We start from the raw sequence: 20526 nt of genomic DNA on the forward strand, positions 1-20526 counted from the left end.
AGAGGTGGGGCCACACTTCCAGCTGCCAGGCGCTTCCTGAAATTGCACATTTGTTGGCCTCTGGCAACTGCTGGGGGCTAGGAGTGAGTAGGGCACAGAGGTCATGGGTTCTTTCACATGAGGGATGCTGTGTGTATGGTGGGAAAGTGGTTAGGAGCACAGATAGTAATATCTTGTTGCCAGGATTCAAAGCAAGCTCCATCCTTCCCCAGGTGTCAACTTCCCCATCTATGAACTGGGAGAGCAGTGGCCCATCTCCTGGGGCTACAGTGGGTGGGACTAGCTTGAAGCCTGTAAGGTGCAGCCAGGCACTGTTCAGCTCCCAGGCCTCAGGATATTTGGGGAACAGAAGCAAATAGAATGGCCTTCTCTCCTGATCTCTTTTGCTCTTGGCACTGCCTACACCTAGGGCCAGCCTGAGCTCCTCCGCCTCCCTCCCCTGACCATTGAGGGCTCTTGCCTTTGGAGCTCATCACTGCTGCATCTGACTCATCCTGGGGGTCGGCACATTTCCCCCCTAGCCTGGGTCCTTGTCCTTCTTCTACCACTGTGTCACCTGCCCCTTGGCACCCTAGTTTCCTCCCAGGTCTAATCAGAGCCCTAGGCTCTCTGACTCCCCCATCCATCTTCTCTGCATATTTTGAGGCCAAAAAACCGATGGACTGGACCAGTGATAAATGTGGATTTTAAAAATGCCATACATGGGTGGTTTGGGACATGGCCTCATAAAAGTCATAGATAAGGAAGTAAAAACAATGAACTCCAGAGAAAGGAAGCAGTTTAAAAGAAGAGTGCAAAGGATGGGATTGTGGTTTCTCCACCTTGGAGCATTCCCTAGGGCCTGAGATAGTGGCCATGGCCTGAGGTTTGTGTGGTCTCTGTCCTCATGGGGCTGGGTTAAGGTGGGCTCCAGGCAGGCTGCCTTGCTCCCAGTTAAGGAAGAGCTCAGTATTCAGACTGCCTGCACATCAGAGTTAATACCCTTCAGGTAGTTAGTGAGCTTCCTGTCTAAAGAGGTGTGCAAGCAAGACCTAGTATCTCCCAGAATGGCAGAAGGAGATGGCACAGAAGTGTCTCTGTATTCCTTTGCTGGGAATCTGGGCGTCTTTCAGCCACTGAGAGCATTTGTGGGTTAGCTGCATGGGAGGGAGCCACCTGGACGGCTGCCCCTGTGCCACGCCCAGAGGAATGTCCGTGGAGGAGTCAGGCTGACCGCAGCCTTGGCAAGACCCGGTTATTCCATCACAGCCGATGGGCGTTGCTGGGATGCCAGGACTCCCAGCTGTGCGGCAGCAACTAGGCTGCTGGGATTGATGGGAGGGCAGATTGCGGGCCTGGGCCCCAGCTGAGGCCCCTGTTACAATGGGTAGGCAGGTGCAGCAGGGCCCTGCCTTGCCCATCAGCCAGGCAGCATCTTACTGAGCACATTTTGGGCAGGCGTGGGGCCGTGGGGAGGTGCAGCCAGAGGCTGGCACTGCCTCTGTGTGTACAGAGCCATGTCCTGTGTCCGTCCTGCAGGCTGACGTCTGAGCTCTGCAGTGCAGTTGCTTGTGTGGAGCCTGTTCTCTGCCCGGTCCATGATACTGCGTCTCTTGGTCAGGAGAAGGCCAGGTTTTTTCTGAAACAAATATACTCCCAACCCCCATGCTACAGAAGTGCATGTCTGGGACATGCTGGACCAGATAGGGCAGCAAGAGCGCCTGGCACATCCCACTCAGCCAGGAATGCAGGCTGAGGGAGAGACGAGGTAAGGGACCGTGACATGGCATGTTGTCCCTTGTGTTTTCTCCTGGAGGCAGATGGCACAGGCAGCTGGGCTTTTGTTTTAAAGCAGGCAGAGCAAGTCACAGGCAGGGCCTCATGGCCTTCAGAGGCAATGGAGATGGACAACCCTACCACGGGCCCAGCGCAGTCCGAACAGTCCCAGTGACAACCTTGGGGTCTCAAGCCCATTTTGAATCTCAACTCCATCCCAAGGAGAGGAGGCAATGCTATTATTTCCATTTTACCTGTGAGGAAGCTGAGGTACAGAGAGGCTGAGGGGCCTCTCAGGACACAGAGCAGGTGTGTGGCAGAGCTGGGGCCTGAATCTGCCTGCCTGACTCTAGTCCCTGGGCTGGGAGCTGCAGCATCTCATGGCCACGTTCAGGGACATGGGATGGCAGTGGCCAAGCAGGTTGTGGAGAGTTAGGGGAGCTCACCCCAGGGACTGTCAAGGAAGGTCTCTTTGTCCTGAGCCAGTATTGACCAGTCTGGGATGCCTGAATGCGGGATGGCCAAGGAGTGATTTAAAGGTGCTAGAGGCACAAAGTGGACCCTAACTCCATAGGCCTCAGGGAGGGCTTTTAGGAAGAAGTGATCTCTAAACTTGATGAAGAGATCAAGGAGATAAGCCTGAAGCAGAGCCAGGAGGGCCAGGGGCACGCAGGCTCACAGGAGCGTGGCTGCAGTGGGAAGCTGGAGAAGCAGGGAGACCCTTGCAGAAGAGCAGGCTTTGGTGTGTGCTGTGGGAACAGAAGCTAAGGGCTGGGCATTGGCCCAGGACAGGGGTGTCCTTCTCCCAAGCTGGAGGCTGGGGAGTCTGTGAGCCACGTCCAGCATCCCCTTCATGCTCACGTGGAAGAAGGCTGAGAGAAGCTGAGAACAAGCCTCCATCTTAGGGTGCCTGATACCGGTCCCCAGAGAGCAGGCCCTGGCAGGTGGGCTATCACCAGGGCTCTCACATGGAATCTACTGCAGTCCCTTCCCTGGCCTTGGCTGTCACAGCACAGCCAGGACCACTCTAGGGTCACATGAACACCAACAACCTCGTTAGAAACCCTCTGGCTTCAGATTTTCAGTCCTTCCTCACCGGCCTTAGCATCAAGCCCACCTGGGCAGCTTGGTGCCTTGGGCTCTGAATCAAATCCCAGATCACCCCTTCCTCCTACCTGAGACTGGCCCAGCCCTGGTCTCCACGTACCTGGATCACTCTTGCCCTTCCAGACCCAGTTCTAGCCAGTTGTCCTCTGGGCACTGAAGACTCTGCTGCTGCAGAATGGGAAGAGGGCTAAGGTGCACCCAGGTGAGAGGATGGCGCCCTGGGACACCTGCAAGTCCTGGGGACTCAGTGGGGAGTGGCAGCACAGGGAGTAGGGCAGAGAGGAGATCACGATGGGGTGCCCCTACTGCTAGGGCTCTGAACACAGTCTGCCATGGATCCCAGCGAGTGCCTGAGTTTGTCCCCGGGGCCCTCATGTTCCTCACACTGAACAGAGCCCAGACCTTGTCTGGCCTTTGAGGCCACAGGGGATGTCCTGACAGCTGGCCCAGTGGCCTTACATACTGGAAGAGCCCAGCTAAGAGAAATGGGGCTGCCAGGGCTCATATCCCTCCTGTTCCTGGAGACCTTGGACAGGGACTAGGTGTGCTGGGGAGGCACAGAGGCCATCTTGTTGGCAGCCACCACCACTGCCTCCTCGGGTGTATTGTAGCAGAAAGTTGGAATCAGAAGTGGAGCCAAGACTTGAACTCAGTCACTGATATGGGATGTGTGCATCCCAAGCAGTGACTTAACAGGTAGGTATGCCACATGTTTGCCCCAAACTATCAGTATTTCTCCCCCACACTATGTAGCCATGGGTAGGGGGTAGGGCTCTGCTCATTGCAGTTGTTCAGGGTCCTGGGCCGCTGGAGCACCTGTCATCACCATCAGAAGATGCTCTCCCAAGAGGCTTCACAATACAATTAGACATCAGGGCCTGAGCTGCCTCCTCCTTTCACAGTTTATTGGCCAGAATGTGAGGAGGCATGAGCACTGGCTGAGCCAAGACTCCAGGAGGGCACCCTGACCATGCATCCTGCTGCCCAGGGTCAGAAATCATGGCTGACTTCCACCCACATGACCTCCCCCAGGCCCTGAAAGACCACTCTCTCTGACTCAGTGCCTCTCCATGGCTATGTCCTGGTCTGAAACCCTGTCCTCAGGCTGCATATATGAACTGTCTACTTTTCTTGGGCTCAGACTCCGCAGCCCCAAAAACTGGACTCTGAACTCTGCACTTGGGTAGGAGGCTTCCTCTGGGCTCCCTTGACGATGTCCATCCTCTAATAGATCATTCTAGACATCATCTACTCTTGTCAGTAGATCTACCTCAGTGCTTATGCAGGTGCATATAGGAGAACAAAACCAGATTTGTTGAACAAATGAATATGAGTGAATGAATGAATGAGAGAAACAGCCCTAAGACCCAGATACAGAGATACCGGGGACACCAGGAATCCTAGAGGCTTCCCAGTGGAAACTCCCAGTCCATGCTCCACCAGGTAGATGTCTTGGGCTGGTAGAGAGGACGCTCTCTGATAGGACCAGCATGGGTAAAGACCTGCCCCACAGAGAAACACAACTTATGCTGGCCCTCCCTGCTGGCAGTCAGTCACACAGCCCTCTCCCCCACCACCATCACTGTGCAGTTCAGGGTAAGGAGCAGGGGTTTACAGGTAGCAGCCGAGAAGCTGTGCCAAGCAGGGCCCTCTCCTGTCCTCCAAAACATAGTTTAGATTTCAGAGCTGAATGCCCTCCACAGGTATGGACTGGTGTGTGGCTGGCTGTCCCTGTGGCTGGCACACAGCCTGACACACAACGATAGCTTGATGAACACCAGTGATCCCACTCTGGACCGTGCCTGTCCTTCCAGTCCCACCAGACAGAAGATCTCCCTCTCTGTCTTTCCTCCTCTCTGTATATCTCACTTTCCAAAAAAAAAAAAAAAATTGATTTTAGGAGTCCACATTGTGGCATAGCAAACTGAGCCTCCTTCTGTGGGGTCAGCCTCCCAAGCAGTTGTCCATTCGAGTCCTGGTTGGTCTTTCTATCCAGCTCCCTGCTGATGGTCTAGGATGAGCAGGGGAAGATGGCTCATGTCCTTGGACCTCTATGTCTGCCTGGGAGACCTAGAGGAGGCCCCTGGCTCTGGCCTCCTCATCGTGGAATGAATCAGCAGATGGAAAATCTCTAACTCCTTCTCTTTCTGTAACTTTGCCTCTCAGAGAAAGACATATAGAGAGAGGTCTTCCATCTGCTGGTTCACTCTATACATTGCTACAAGAGCCAGAGCTGAGCCAGGCCTAAGCCGAAAGCTTCTTCCAAGCTCCCACATAGAAAGGGCTCAAGCACTTGGGTCATCCTGTACTGCTTTCCCAGGTGCATGTACAGGGAGCTGGACTGGAAGTGGAGCGGCAGGAACTTGAAACAGTGCATATATGAAATGCCAGCTTTGCAGGTGGAGGCTTAACCCACAGCACCACAATGCTGGCCCTGAAGCATAGGGATTTAACCAGAGACAGACCTACATTTCAGAAGGTCAGCTTGGCTGCTGGGTGGAAGATAAATGGCTGAATAGGTAGAGTAAGGTATGGATCAGGGCATGGTCGAAGGGCAGACAGATGTGAAAGGATCTGGGAAATGCATGGAAGAAAGGATGGCCAGGCTTCAGCTTGGCATGTGGACGTAACAGGTGAGGACAGCAGGATTGGCAAGGGTCAGTTGCTGGCTTTAGGATGGGGCAATTGGTGGGAGGTGGTGCCTTCTTGAGGCAGGGGGCACTGTAAGGAAGAAGAGTCCTGGTTGGGCTGGGTTGGGCTGGGTTGGTCCCAGAGCCAGGGAGAGCCTGGGAAAGGGTATCTGGCAGGCAGTTGGACACATGGCCTCCACTCAGGAGAGAAATGGACTGGGGAAGGCTGTGGGTTCAGAAGCACAGAACAGCTGCTGGCAGAGCTACAGAGGAAATGGGGAGACGTGGAACACCTCTATGGAGAGCACATGGCACCTTGGGATCCCACCTAGCACTTGGGAGGGGGGAGATTCTCACCCAGAAGTGCCCCTGGCCCAGGGCTGGGGACCTCTGCACTGTCCTGGGAGCTCCCAAGGTCAGTTCCTGGAGGTGTAGGGACCTATGTAGGTCTCACTGTCCCTGGGGCCCACAGCATCCCTTTTGGCACATCAAGGCCTGTAGGGCTGGGGGTCAGTCCAACTCTTTGGGTTCTGCAGGAGAGAGGCAGGAAGAGGCAGAGATCTCCAGGGCTGTATGAAGAGCAGGAGCTCAAACTCTAGCCCCCACAGAATCAGACACTCAGATGCTGTGACCCTAAGACCCCAGGACCACAACCCACATGGACCTCACCCATCTGAGGATCCTGGTGACCGAGCCCACTGAGTTACCCAGCTGCACCCTGGCGAGGCTGACATTACTGTGGAGTGCCCGGGACCCTCGGTGGCTGTGAGCTCATCTCCTGGCAGATTTCCTGGGTGGGAAGAGGCTGCCCTTGCCGACTTGCCTCTGGAGGAGCCACAGGAATAGGGTGGCTGGGGTCGGGCCTCACGCAGAGACAGTGCTGCTTTAGGTGCTTCAGAGCTTCTGCAGCTAGAAGGCAGCGAGAGCCAGGCGGACCTTGGCAGAAGGGTTCTGCAGCAGCATTTTCTGCGGGGCAGCCAGAGGCTGGCGAGGGGAAGGGCCTAGGGCTTAATCTGAGCTTGCTTCCTGGACAGAGAAGGCTGTAGCTTCCAAGAGAGAGTGCAGCAGGGTGGGCCATGACCTGGCCCTCCTCAACTATCCTGACTCTGCATCTGGTGCTTGGGCCATATTAATGATTTAGGGAATAATTATTGTAGGGCCGAATTTCTTTTTACGAATGCCAGTGTTCCATCCTGCAATGAATTCCAGATGGTGGGAGCTCTTGGTGAAGGAGCAGGCTCCTCGGAGGATGGCCTGCCCCCTCCAGAGTGACAGCAGGCTTCGGCCACGCCAGCCCTGGCCTCCTGTGTGCTGCAGCCTTTACAAGCCACCCGACCCCTCTCCGCTTTGTTTAAAACCCTCTGCTTTTTTCCGTGCAGATGTTCCTGGGGGTGAGCGATCTTTATAGTTTGGAGAAGATTCTATCAGCTTTCCATGATATTGGGTTACTGTGTTTCTTGGGCTCCCCTCTTGGCTAATAGCCCTGGAAAGACCAAATCCTTCCTCAGACATTGCTAATGGAATGCAGAGAGGGCGGTGGCTGAGCCCCAGGGCCAGGGAGGGAGTCCAGGGCTCAGGCTGCGGCAAGAGGCAAATAAGGCTCCGTGTGTGTGCCGGCTTCCCTGGGGGAGTGGTGGGAGGCTGTGAAAAGTGCTGGGGATGTGCATTTTTCGATGATTATCAAAGGTGTTAAAATAGAGACAGAGGCACATGTTTGGCTTAAGGGTGGCAGAGGCTGCTGCACGGCTCGCAGGCTTCAGCTGTCTTGAATCAAAGCTATCACTTTGATACTGGAAAATTATTATGAAAATGTTAGTTTTGGGCCTGGGAGCACAAAGCAAAGGCAGCTTGGAAGGCCAGGGACTCTTCATTTAGCGTTTGTGCCAGGTCCAAAAATAACCTCCCCTAACCGGCGGATTTCACCTTGATCCAGGCTCCTAGGCGGCCCGGGCTGCGGGCGTGCCAAGCACGCACCATGTGGCAGTGGGGAGGGGTAGGGCTGCCAGGGCTTCCCCGCCGCTGGCGCATCCCAGGGCTCAGCACCTCCAGGCTTGCAACGGAGGTGGTGGCCAGGCAGGAAACGGAAATGATCACTTCCCAAGTTGTATAGGTGAGGACTACAGTGGTGACATCACTCCTGGACACCTGGGGGACAGCTTGCACTTGGCCGAGAGAGAGGGAAGGAAGCAGGGAAAGGGAGACCTGGGAGCATGGGGACCTGCAGGTGGGGAACGAATGACCTGTGGTCATCTGGGTGGCCCTAGGAGAGTGTGTGGGGTGGAGTAGGGAAATATGAGTGTGTGTAAGGGTATGTGTGTGTGTCAGGGGGTTGGAGCTGGGGCAGCTGGCACCCTGAGAGAGGAGGTCAATGAGGAATTCATTATATTAGACATGGAGGATTTGAACAACCCATACCCCTCCATGCCTCTCCAGGGGTGGCAGAAGAAGCCGGGGACTCTGTCCCAGCAAAAACATCAGCAAGAGTTGGGCAGTTAGTTGGGCCACGGCTTGTTCAGACAATGGGAGTAGGGAAGGTACTTGGTCTTTCACTCTGAGCAGAGGTGTAGGTGTGCGTGGGTTGAAGGGAGTGGCCCTGAGGAAGGGCTGGGCCCACCAGGTGGCTGTCATCGTGCCCTGGGGTACACCCACCATGCTCAGCTGTGGGCAGGTCGTGTTCTCAGATAGGCCACTTGGCTTCACTGCACACCACTCACACCCGTGTACTGGACGGACGCATTTGGCTGCCTCTGGCCTGCTGCACTGTGACTTTCAGAATCTCCCTCCTGCCTGCTGTCTCATCGCTGCCATCTCTGAGGCTGTACCCTCTGTGGACGGGGGTGAGCTGGTCTAAGTTTGCTCAGAGGATTCAAGGCCAAGTCCGCTGCTTTGTTGCGTGCTGCGTACTGAGCACACTCATTTCCAGGTCTGGGTTTCTTTCTCTGGTCAGGGTATTAAGGCTTTCTCTTCTCTGTGTCCTCACAGATGGTGCTCCAGTCCTGTCTTCTCTGGAGCTGCAGATGCTGAAACTCTCCCAGGCAAGAGGTGAGAAGCTTCACCATGAGCCAGCTCCTAACCAAGGCCATCTTGGAAAGCTCTGCCTGCAGAAGTCTGAGGAGACCTTGCTGAACACACTGCTCTGCCTGCCAGGGCCCTGCCTGTTCTCTCTGCTCCTCCAACCTTTTTGCATGTCTTTCCTTCCTCTCTTTGCTTGTCCTCTGTATGCAGGAAGCACGTGAGACCAGTGCTGTCCTGCCTCAGGACCTGAGCACCTGCTGCTCTTGTGCAGGGAGCGTGCTTCACTACCCTCCCTCTAGTTCACTCCTCTGCAGCTTTCAGGTCTCAGCTGAGCCATCGTTTCCTAAGAGAGGAGGCAACTTCTTCCCTGCGGCATTGTTCTCCAGCACCTTGGGGTACCCAGCTTGTCCCTTTCAAAGCTAAAGCTCAGTACCTGATCCAGTGCCTGATCAGCCAACAAAGACTCAGTCAACATTCACCCAACTGGCTGAATGAATCATCTGTTAGGCCTAGAGGTCATCGTTCACGTGTCCATGATGCTTGGAGGAAAATGGAGGCTCAGAGAGGGGGGGTGATTGTCCAGCTTCCGACAGGCAGAGTTCGGTTCAGAGGACTTGTACTGGGAAGCGGGAGGAAGAGGAAAACAGGCGACATGGGATCTCTGGCTTCAGCCTGCAAGCCCTCAGTGCTTTCACAAGGGGCACAGCGGAGGGGGCTGGGCTCGGTGGGCAGTCCGAAGCTTGCCCGCACCCCTGCCGCCTACAGGTGCAACCCACATGAGCAGGTGAAAATGCTGAGGTGCTGACAGCTCTCAACCCTGCACGCCCTAGGGCATGTGGTTTGGATTTGGTAGGGGTTTTTACTAGTTGTTTTAGAGACACTTAAGCCCACACATTACACCTTGAGCCCACCACATGGCTCCTCCAGGGCCTCATTGAGCCACCCAGGGGCATGGAGAGGGCATCCCACAGCCCTCCCTCAAGGAGCCGACACTCTCCTCTCCCAGCCACCACCAGGGGCAGTCAGCAATCCCTCCTGGCCTCTGATTATGCCAGAGACTGTACCTTGAGGATATGTAGCAGGGACATGCAGAGTCCCAGCCACATGTATCTTCCTGCCAGGTGTACCTTTGCTGGCTGGAGACAAAGGATTGTGCAACCTCTTCCTTCAGTCTGGGGTTTTGCTGAGGGGGAGAGCAAGGTCAGAAAGCAAGCTTGATTCTAGACCGCTGCATGCAAACTATCATAGCAGCCTCAGCTCTGTCAAGAGCCCAGGAAATCTTCAGAGCAGGGCAGAGGCTCAGCCACCTCTTCCTCTAGCCGCGGTCCTTTCTTGTGCCATCTTTTTAAAAAACATTTTATTATTATTATTAACATTTTATGATACAGTTCCACATTCCCTATCCCCTCCCCAATTCCCTCCCCACCACCTAGTTCCTCTATATCATTACTAACATATAGTTCTCCATATACAGTCATATGTCCATCATTGTGGGCATGGACAATGGCAGAGAGTCCGGAATCCTATTGTCAAGATATAGTGAATAGTTTCATTGTAAGTCCATCTTTGTCTGGAAGCAGAAATGCATACTACACTGCATCCTCACATCTGGATGTTAGTCTCCATTTCATAGCTACTATACAATCCCCTTAAATGAAAAGTCATAATACAAAATCAACAAAAGAAAGAAAAATAGAAATTTACAATGCCATGAAGTTAAATAACATGTTACTAGATATGGCAGTCTCCATTACACAGCTACTATACATCCCCTTAAATGAAGAGCCACAAAACAAAATCAACATCAGAGAGAAAAAAGAAACTAACGCCACCATAAAGTTAAATAACATGCTACTAAATGACTAACGTGTAGCTAAAGAAATTAAAATCAAGAACCTTCCTGAAGAAAATGATGCTACTCTATGATCTATGAGTCATTGAATGATTTAATCAGAAGAAAGTGTTTTGAAGAGATGAAAACAACAGAGAAAAACATAACCCTTGGGATATAGTTTCCGCTGATCTTTGTTGAAGTGTGTCTCTTCTAGACAATAAACTGATGGGTTTTGTTTTTTAATCCAGTCTACTAATCTATGACATTTGATTGAGGTTAAGCTATTTAATATGTATGGGTGATCTTTGGTCCTGTCATTTTAAGGATGGGTTGTTCATTGGTTTAGTCTTCTCTTGTCATTTTAGTGGGATATTTTTCCCATTTGCCTTTGGTTTTGTTTGGTGCTATTCCTCTTCTCTGTCAAGAGAACATCGTGAAGTATCATTTGTAGGGTAGGTTTGGAAGAGGCAAATTCTTTTAATTTTTCTTTACTGTGGAAGAATTTTATTTCATTTTCAAAGACAAAAGAAAGCTTTGCTGGATATGTTATGCTAGGCCGACCATTGTTTTCTTTTAGAATTTGGAATATGTCACTCCATTCACGTCTTGCCTATAGAGTTTCCTGTGAGAGATCTCCTGTGAGCTTAACTGGCATTCCTTTATATGTCAATTCATTTTTTTTCATGTGCACATTTAAGGATTTTTTCCTTATGTTCAATGGAAGAGAGCTTGATGATCATGTGTCTTGGTGAAGATCGTTTTTGATCAAGCCTGTTGGGAGTTCTGTTCCCCTCCTGGATCTTGTTTCCCAGATTAGGGAAAATTTCCTTTATTATTTCATTAAATACATTTGCAAACTCAGCTTCTCTTTCTGCACCTTCTGGGACTCCCATAATGCTTATATTTGGTCTCTTAATAGTGTCTTTTAATTCTTGAATACTTTTTTTGGCCTGATCCAGCTCTGCTTCCAGCTTTTTGTTTGCTTTCCCCTGGTGACAGGAAATATTTTCCAATTCTGAGATTCTTTCTTCTGCTTGCTTCATTCTATTTTGGAGACTCTCCATTGTACTTTTAATTTGCTCTACTGTGTTCTTAATTTCTGATATACCAGCCTTGATTTGCTTTATTGCTTCCTTACATTCTTTGAACTCTTGCATGAGCTTCTCATTTTTGGTCAGAAGCTTTAAAATGAGTCTTATGAATTCTGTGTCCCCCATTTTCTCGATGTCTTCCTCAGTGAACTCTGACGTTGGCATAGGGTTTTGCTCCTTTGCAGGGGAATTTTCAGTAATATTCATTGTGCCTTTGTCTCTTCTTTTGCTCTTGGTCATTGCACCTCTGGTTAGCAGAGTCTTCTCCTTCGCTCAGGTTTCTAAGCTGTGTCAGCCACAGGTCTACAATGCAATTTTACTTATTGCAGTTGGTACACAACTCTGGTTGCAGCCACTTGTGCCACAACCTCCAATGAGTTCCAGGTCTGGGTTCTTATGTTAGATTTCCACCGTGGTCTCCACAGCCCCAGCTCTTGGCTTACCACTCTCCATCTCCTGTGATACCGTGCTGAGGCTGCACTGTTGTCTCTGCAAGCTTCCTCCCACTTTTGGTTGGAGCAGGTCCCAGGATTAGAGAGACACCAGCTGTCCTATATAGTTAGGTTGTTGGTGGCGCTGATCTTGTGGGAACCTGTGGGACATTAGGTCTGGATGCCACACGGACCTATTTTGACCCGTACGATGCCACAGTCAGTATTATTTTCCTGTGGGACCAGTGCAATCCAGTTAACTCAGCGAGTTCTCGCGAGTTCAGCACATGTGCAGTTCACTGTTGTCCCCTGCAGTCCTAAAGCTATTGCCACAGTGTACAAAATGGTGCCTGACGTACCACCACTACAGTTCTTGATCTGCTGGCCAACAGGTCTTAGGGCTACCCAGACCTGTCTTGGGCGGAATCTGTAGAATGCCACGTCGATGCAGTTCGCCAAGTCAGAAATGTGTTCACTCCCAGCTCAGCATATGCTCAGTTCTTTCTCTTGCCTTTGCCTGCTTATGCAAAATGGCGCCCAATTCAGCTCTAGGGGGCTGAGTGGGCTATGAAATCCACCCTGTTCTCGCACTGCCCATCTGAGATCTGCTGCTCTGTCTCTGCTCCTGGTCAAATCAAACGGACCAGCAGGATGGACGGTTCTTTGTCTGGGTTCACCTCCCAAGCTCCCAGTGAAAGTCCCTTCCCACCTGGTTGCTGGTGGAGTTCCAGTTGCTGGTGGAGTTCAGATCGCTGTTAGCTGAATGCTGCTGGAGTATCAGTCATTGCAACATCACACCGTTGTGCCCGCTGCTTTCCTGTGTCTGTCAGTCTCCAGGTACCCCTCTGTTGTTCTGTCCTTTCCTATTTCCTGGAATATGTCCTCTCTGCTTCATCCTGATTAAATGTTTTTCCGTCCGTTTAAACGTGTCCGTACCCTATTCCGCCATCTTGATTCTCTCCTTCCTTGTGCCGTCTACCACCCCTTGGCCATGGGTGCTTCCTTTGTGCCCACGTGTGATCTTGCCATTTGCTCCTCATGTTTCCCGCCCACCACTGATCTTGTGTGGTAACCTCTTTACATTTGAAGTCTGTCTGCCATGCAGAGGGGCTGACCTGGCTGAATCAGAGTATGAGTTATGGAGATTTCCAGCAACCCTACTGGTTTTGTGTATCCTGGAGGTCCTGAGAGTCTAGGCTTTCATTAGCCTGGTAGCCTGTGATTGCGCTATTTGATCCTGCTACAAATTGCAAGGCCTTCTGACTCTCGATGGTTGCCCTGCACTGGGAAGTCTCCAGGCCCAACAGAGGCCCTGACACCTGGAGGGTTCCACAGATATTCAGAGCTGTCTGATTCTCTGATTTGACAGCTCTGAAATTCTGCACATTTGCAGATTTCCAGGATGCCTCGACATGTGCGTTTGGCCTTTATTTTCTGAGGCAACTTAAAACGGGGAGCAGGAATCAGGGTTGGGGCGGGAGAGGGGTGGCATGCCACATAGGTGGGCTGCTGCTTTCCTGCTCATTTCTGCCATTTGGATGTGGGGGGCTGGATGAGTGTTGGCAGTCAGTGTTCATTGGGGGCAGGCTGGTATATGTGATACGGTGTGGAAAGAGTTAGCAAAGATGACCAGCCTCCCATAGGTGCCATCCCAGACACCCTGTGTCTCTGGTGGGGATGCTGCAGCAGTCTTGAGAGTGCCTCTGGGTACCCCTTGCATCTGCTTAGGGATCCTGAGGAAGCAGCTGGGATGCACAGGATGTTTGAGTATGGGAAGATGTTCAGCGCTTTCCCTGGGCCAAGATGTAAGGGACATTTGAGCTGTCCTTCCACTGTTGACAATACGGATGCACCTGCCCTAGCAAGACAGCTGAGGTTTCCTCTGGAGGTGCAAGGTATGTCTGTTGTGGTTGGAAGCTCAGCCTCTGAGTGTGGGGGCAGACGCCAGGAGACCCCATCTCTGCCAATAATACCATAGGAGCAGGGGTCATGCAGGCAAGAGGGTGCCGGCATCCTGAGGACAGAGCTTTTGTGAAGATTTTAGTCTGAAGATCAGAGCTATGCACCTTTATAAATATACTAGCATACACAAGCAGCTGCAGCCAGAGTCAGTGTGGTGGTACAGCGGGCTGTTATTTTTTGTGATCCAAGCATCCTGAATAAATGCAGGTTCGAGTTCTGAACACTCTGATATTGATTCAGCTCCCCCTTAGTGCTCCGGGGAAGGTCCAAGTGCTTGGGACCCTGACATCCACATGGGAGACCCCAATAGAGTTCCCAGCTTCAGCCTTGACCATGACAGCTGTTTGGGGAATGAATCAGTGGGTGGCAGATTCTCTCTCTCTGTAACTGCTCCCTTTCAAATAAATAAAACAGTTTTTTAAAAAATTCAATCTTTTGCTGAACATTAATATTGTTGTGCAATATTGTTAGTTTTATCATAGCAATGCCAGCAACTATAAACATTTCTAATCACTTTCTTTGAATTTCTGCAAACTCACAAACTTGTAGCAGCACAGTCAGGGGCTGCCTGGCCCCGTGCCTGGAGCACACATGGAGGGGCTGATTTAGGCTGCGTGTCAAGTGTTTCCTGAATAAGTTCAAGGCGGAAGAATGAGTCAGCGTGCATGGCCACCTTCCCCCATTGAAGGCACCTGCTTGGTGCCTGGTGGGCTGCACACTTTATTGCACTGCCTGTGCGGTACTGGGCTCACTCTGCAGGCTTCCCTCTGCTGCCGCATCCCTCTCCCAGAAACAAATGCCTGAGAAGAATATCTCATTTTATTCTCCATTCTGCTCTGGAACTGACCCTGCAAGGGTCGTTCAGGTTGACAAAATGAACATTTCCTGTTGCTGTTTGCGGGAGCTGAGTGGGAAGCTCTGGTCCCCATCCCAGGCAGCTGACACCAGCCAGGAACCATCCCTCCCCCCAACTCCTCCAGGAGTGAGACCCAGCCTGCGAAACAGTTCTCAGACCTTTGACCCTGGGCGGATGATGGGGCACAAACTCAGCCTTGTGCCTGCCCCGCATTGCCGAGATCACCCTGGCAGGGAGATTTACAGTGGCAATCTGGAGGAAGGGATAGTTTGTCTTCCCCGGGAAAACTTGGGGAAGCCTCTGTTTGGGCCGCAGACCTCACGAGGATCTCATTAAAGGCCGATTAGTCAAACTAATTCCTGACATGACATCAGTTTGCATTAGACAAACAGCCCTGACTTTTCCAACACTCTCTTGGGAGTCAGGACTCGATTGTGTGACATCTATTGATACTAAATTGGGGAAATAGCTGACAAGACATTGGGCCGTCTGATGCCAGAGTGGTTGAGTGCTGGAAAATCATGGGGGTTGGTTTTATGTGGTTGTCAGGTGTTCAGCTCAGAAACCCCATGGGACAGCCTTTCTCAGCAAACTGATTGCTCTCGCTGTTATGTTGATTAAAGAAAAAAACTGAAGATCACATAGGGCCTTCTCTGTTGTTTGTGTCGATGCCAGCAGCCAGATCCAGCACAGAGTGGGCATTTGGAAGTATGGTGGAAAGGAAGGGGCTGGGGTAGCAGCCTGGCTTGCAAGCAAATGAACTGACTCCTCCAGGAGAGCGGAGGCCACAGGGCACATGTGACGCAGCGCCTGGGGCTGTGACAGGGAACAGAGCGAGCCTCAGTGTTTTCATGAGGGCAAATGGTGAGATTCACAGTGTGGGGTGATGATTAGAACACTGTAGAAAATTTGTAAGAAAGCAGAATTGAAAGGTTGGTTGATTTTGCAGTCAGGAGTTTTGAAATCCCTGGCTAGCTTCTTTATCACACACATTTGTCATGAAATTTTCGAAGTGCCCATCTTTTTTGAAAAACTTATTTTTATTTGAAAGGCAGATTTATGGAGCGAGGAGAGAAAGAGAGAGAGAGAGATCTTCCATTTGCTGATTGACCCTTCAAATGGCTGGGACTGGGCCAGTGCAGAGCCAGGAGCCTGGAGCTTCTTCCAGGTCTCCTACGCGAGTACAGGGGCCCAAGGTCTAGGACCAACTTTTGCTGCTTTTCCGTGCACAATATCAGAAAGCTGAATCAGAAGTGGAACAGCCAGGACTTGAACTGGAATCCACATGGGATGCCAGCACCACAGGCAGAGCAATATTTTACTACACCGTGGTGCCAGCCCTGTGTGCCTCAGCATCAAGGACAGGGACCCCACTGCAGGTGTGGGGGATGAGCCCCATGGAACTATTTGCATTCTCACTGCCATGTCTTCATCCCTTAACAACTGTCACCTTTTGTGAGTTAGGACTCTGAGGAGTAGGATCAGGACTCTGCCCATTAAAGGGTTAAGATGCAGCCTGCTACTGGAGACCTAGGATGAGGTTCAGGGCTCAGTGTGCCATCCAGGGTCAAGGTTGAGTCCATTAGAGAATCAGATCTCTGATTGTGATCAGGGTTGGGGCTTAGCCAACAGCCACCTCAGGACACCACCTGCTTTCCCATCAAGCTGGGGGCAGAGACCCGTCCTCAACCAGCGCTCTTTTCCTCATGTTGTTGCACAGTGCATTGTCAGACAGAATGGAACTCTGCTGATTGGCATCAGGAAAGAGCAACCTCTTTGCAGGATTCTCTGGGAGCAAAAGAACTAGGCCAAGGGTGGCTTTCTGAGAACAGCTCCACGGGCTTTGTAAGTTGTGAGCTTCCTTGCACTGGGGGTATGCAAGCACAATGTTCACAACCTTCACATCCCACAGAGGAAATGAAGAGTGTGCCCCTACAGGGGTGAGCTACAAAGGAAAGCTTCAGAGGCAGTCAGAGTCAGCCTAGATGGCAGCTGCCAGAGGCTCGCCAGGGGCTAGTCTCCAGCTTCCTGTTCCCTGGGTCTTCAGCTCTCCCGGGCCAGGCCCATCCGTCAGCAGCACTGCCTGTCATTGGTGCTCCAATGGCCTCTGGGCACCAGGGTCTGCTGCTTGGTGAAAGCCCATATTAAAATTAATCTCATTTTTACGATGGCCCCATCTATCTTGTGTCCGATGGGAACTCAGGGGTCACTGTATTTTTGTTTACTGTCAGGCTACTTCCTTCGGCCATAAATTGTTTTGCTTCCCTGCTGAGTCGCAACCCTGGAGAACAACCCAGTTGAGCTTTTTGTTTTTGTTTTGGTCTTTTTTTTTTTTAAGGCAGCTCTGGCAGGTTGCCTCATTTCTCCAACCCCTGGGGCTTGATTTTCCCCATCTCTAGCTGGCAATCCCTTGTGTCCCTCTTTACCTCTCTTCTTGCTTAGAGAGCTCACGTTGTCAGCAAATTGGAGAGATTTGTGCTGAGCATGGGCAGAGCTTGGGCCACTGGGCAGCAGAGCCCTGTCCAGTATGAGAGATGAGTGGGACGTGCAGGTGGTGCTGCTGTTCCTTTGGCCCATCTTTCTCCAGGCACCCTGTTCCCAGGAACTCCTACCACCCTACAAAACCCAGTTTCAACCAGGCATGCCCCAGGAAACCTCTCCCGACCTTCTTTCGAGCTGAGTTAGTTGTTACGCCATCTGGGTCAGCACAGAGCACATCCTTAGTGAGGTCTCGCCACACTGTTTTTGATGGTCTGTGCATGAGCTGTTCCCTGAGAGTGGGAAACATATCTGTGCTGGGGCCCTAGGGATGCCCTAACACAGTGCTCCAGGTTGAAGTCCATGAATTGGTGAGGTCACACTCCTGCCCAAGCTTCTAGGGGAGGGACCTTGCCTGCAGCCTCAAGTGGCCACAGGCCTTGCCTGTAGAAGCAGGACTCTTCTCTCTGCCTCAGTGGCTGTGTGTCTTCTTGCAGGGATGCCACTGGGTTAAAGGCCCACCATCTTCCTCTGTGATGTCGGATGCAACCTGTTACAGCAGCCACAGCTGCTTCTAAAGAGACACAGTCTAGGTATTGTGCCAGATTTTGAAATCCCCAGATAACCATCAAGTCTGAAGTCAAAGCTCAGGCATAAAGGTGGTTTATTTAGATTAACCTAGGTTTCCCAGCCACCTCCCCTAGCCCAGCAGGGCTGGGCGGAGGAGGGGCAGCCGCTGCAGGATCTGCAGGGAAGGCAAAAAAGGAGCCAGAGAGAGAGCCCCCTAGTTCTTACACATTTCAGGCTATTAATTATATAGTCATGATTTAGCAGGCTTCTATTGGTGGGTCTGAAGCAAGCAACTTTCAAAAAGTACAAATCGATGAGCTATAGGACGGTGAATCTTATCAAACACCAGGTACCTCCTTCCTGAGGAGTGTTCTGCTACGTGACTTGCCAGGTGTCCTGCCGGGTGTCATGTAGACTATCAGGCCTGGAGTTCACACAGCCCCCAGCCAAGCCATTAGGGCAGGAGTTACAAAAGGCAGAAAACACCTAGGCTCTTCAAAGGTACTGGTAGTCGGGACTTCAACCTGACTTTTGCAGGGGGGAATATAGCTTGGCCCATGAGATCTCTTCATCACTAACTTCTTGGCACCCTGTGCTACCCTTAGCACCGTAGGTGCTCAAGAGATGGTGTCAAATGAGTTAACATTTTGAAAAAAATACATATTTATTTTTATTTGAAAGACAGAATTACAGACAGAAAGTGCTTCCGTATGCTGGTTCCCTCCCCAGATGGCCACAATGGTTGGAGCTGGGTCAGTCCAAAGCCAAGAGCCAGGAGTTTCCTCCAGGTATCATACATGGGTACAGGGGACCAAGAACTTGAGCTACCCTCCATTGCCTTAATAGGTCATGACAAGTAAGTTGGAATTGGAAACGGAGCAGCCGGGACATGAGCTGGTGCTCATATGGAATGTTGGTGCCATGGGCAGAGGCTTAGCTTAGTATGTCACAGTGCTGGCCCCAAGCGAACACTTTTGCAAAATGATTAGATAAGCAAATAACACATTAGGTAGTGAAGAATTAAAGAGAGATAAGTTAGTGAAGGAGGGACTAACTGCATCTGGGGCCCTCTGTGGGGGTTTGAGGGATGAGTAGAAGTTCAACTGAGAGAAGGAAAAAAAGGAACAAGTGGTGTACACGAAGGATTTTTCACAAGGATCTGATAGAATGGCTGAGTCTGGGGGTTCATTTTATCCATGGCCACAGGGCCAGTAAGCAGCAGAACCAACAACCCAGCTCCAGCAAGCGTGACTCCATTATTGTGTTTCTCTTGTGTATTAAAAATCAAGTTCCTCTGTCACCTCTGGGAGACTGTGCCTCCTTTCTTTTTAAAGATTAATTGAAACTAAGAGTTACAGAGAGAAGAGTTGAGGGGGAGAGAGAGAAAAAGAGAGATAGAGATCTTCTTTTTGCTTGTTCACTCCACAAGTAGCTGCAAAGGGCAGGGCTGGCCCAGGCTGAAGCCAGGAACTTCCTCTGGGTCTCCCATGTAAGAGGCGGAGCACATGTACTTGAGTCATTTTTCAGTACTTTCCCCGGGCCACGAGCAGGGAGCTGGATGGGAACCAGAGCAGCTGGAGCTCACATGTATACCCTATGCGATTCCACAAAGCAAGCCCTGTGCCTCTTTCCTTGGGACTGTGCCTTGAACTGAGAGTCATGGACACTTCTCTCTCCTGTTGTGGGTCAGTGCTGTGAAGTTGTTTCTACTCTGTACCATTTCTCATTGGCTTGTGGAGGCAGGGGGCACATCAGTGGGCTAGCCCTTCTACTCATGATGGAGTACGGGACTCTTCCCTTATCTCCCACCAGTGGGTTTGGGTGGCTGACCGAAACCTGTTTTGTCTTTGTATGCCTATGTATGTTAAAGCAGAATTTATAAATTTGGCACAGGAAGAGATGAACAGTAAGTAATAAAACAGCACAAACCCAACAGCTGTAGAAAGCATGGGTGGCTCTGGTTTTTCTCTCTCTGAAGATGTCTTAGGTTTCTAAGTTTCAGACGACAATGAATCATGGGTAAGCGTAGCCACAACAAGCACAACGTCAGTAAGAGGGGCTGCCACAGAGGGAAGGGGCCGGGCCCAGCCGCTACTTGCCCGTCCCCCACCAAGTGCTCCACATTCAACAACTCCTCCAGAATTCTTACAAAGCATGCATGCATGGACCAGGATTGTGGCACAGTGGATTAAACTGCCACCCCCATGAGGTGGCAAGAGAGGATCCCCACATGAGCACTGGTTTGAGGCTGGGCTGCTCCACTACCAATCCATTTCTTTACAAATGCACCTGGAAAGCAGCCAATGATTTCTCAAGTAGTCAGTCCTTGCCATCCATGTCAGAGACCCGGATGAAGTTCCAGGCTTCTGGCCCATCTTGATGGTTGAGATCATTTGGACTCTTCAGCGGCCTCCGCTGAGGGTACTTGGGTCTTCACCTCCATCCCTGCCCTCCACCCACATTCTCTTGGCCTCCGTAGCCTTGGCATTGCACTCCTGGGATCTTCAGCAGCTCCTGAGCAAGTGGGGCCAGCCCCCACATCTCATCCTTCAAGCTTTCCTCCGAGGCTCAGCTCCGCAGTTCCAGGGCTGGGCCAGTGGAGGCTGGCATTGGAGACCCCCAGGATTTGGCCCCAACCTGTTTCCAGACCTCTCTCCCACCTCTGTTCACACATAGGCTGTGCTCTGGCCCAACTGGACGACACATGTGAAAGAAGAAAGGAAAAGCCATTAGGCCCTTGGATGCAAAACCAGTGTTGGAAGCCGAGTGTGTGGCTCCGTATAGTGGGTGATGCTTT

Source organism: Ochotona princeps, chromosome 2, assembly GCF_030435755.1.
Source record: "Ochotona princeps isolate mOchPri1 chromosome 2, mOchPri1.hap1, whole genome shotgun sequence".
In the NCBI taxonomy this organism is placed as follows: Eukaryota; Metazoa; Chordata; class Mammalia; order Lagomorpha; family Ochotonidae; genus Ochotona; species Ochotona princeps.